Genomic DNA, 1,318 nt, shown 5'->3' with positions numbered 1-1,318 from the left:
AAAAGGACACCCAAATTCCAAAAATTTCATGGAATGTGGGTGCCAGTTTGCCCAAAAGTGGGGAGCAGAGCCAGATGTGCCACATCTGCTCATGGATGGTGGAATTTGGGTCAGAAACACCAGAAATGGTCACTTCCCAAAGGTCCCAAAATTTGGGACATTGAATTGGAGAAGAGGAGAGGGAGAAACCCAAGGAAGGAGGGATCAATGAGGATGGGAAAGATCTCTGAGATCAAACCCAAAATTCAGCCAAAAAGGAGACCCAGATTCCAAAATTTCATTGAATGTGGGGAATTTTTGCCCAAAAGTGCTTTGTGAGGAGCATCGGAGCCAGATGTGCCACATCTGCTCATGGATGGTGGAATTTGGGTCAGAAACACCAGAAATGGTCACTTCCCACCTGCTCCCAAAATTTGGCACATTGAATTGGAGCAGAGGAGAGGGAGAAACCCATGGAAGGAGGGATCAATGAGGATGGAAAAGATCTCTGAGATCAAATCCAAAATTCAGCCAAAAAGGAGACCCAGATTCCACAAATTTCATGGAATGTGGGGAATTTTTGCCCAAAAGTGCTTTGTGAGGAGCATCGGAGCCAGATGTGCCACATCTGCTCATGGATGGTGGAATTTGGGCCAGAAACACCAGAAATGGTCACTTCCCAAAGGTCCCAAAATTTGGGACATTGAATTGGAGAAGAGGAGAGGGAGAAACCCATGGAAGGAGGGATCAATGAGGATGGAAAAGATCTCCGAGATCAAATCCAACTTTTGGCCAAAAAGGAGACCCAAATTCCACAAATTTCATGGAATGTGGGGCATTCAAACCATTCAAATGAATGTGGGGCATTGAAATCAAATCCAACTTTTGACCAAAAAGGAGACCCAAATTCCAAAAATTTCACGGAATGTGGGCGCCACTCTGCCCAAAGGTGGGGAGCAGAGCCAGATGTGCCACATCTGCTCGTGGGGGTGGAATTTGGGCCAGAAACACCAGAAATGGTCACTTCCCATCTGCTGCAGGTCCCAAAATGAGGGAGCAGCCAAGAGAACTCATGGATTTGTCACCGCAGGGCCCTCTGGACAATCCCAAAATTTGGGACATTGAATTGGAGCAGAGGAGAGGGAGAAACCCAAGGAAGGAGGGATCAACGAGGATGGAAAAGATTTCTGAGATCAAATCCAAAATTCAGCCAAAAAGGACACCCAAATTCCACAAATTTCACTGAATGTGGGGCATTCAAATCATTCAAATGAATGTGGGGCATTCAAATCAAATCCAACTTTTGATCAAAAAGGACACCCAAATTCCAAAAATTTCA

The sequence above is a fragment of the Malurus melanocephalus genome, unplaced genomic scaffold, assembly GCF_030028575.1.
Source record: "Malurus melanocephalus ecotype Western Australia unplaced genomic scaffold, MMel_1.1 scaffold_1564, whole genome shotgun sequence".
In the NCBI taxonomy this organism is placed as follows: domain Eukaryota; kingdom Metazoa; phylum Chordata; class Aves; order Passeriformes; family Maluridae; genus Malurus; species Malurus melanocephalus.
Note: the sequence above shows the minus strand (reverse complement) of the source record.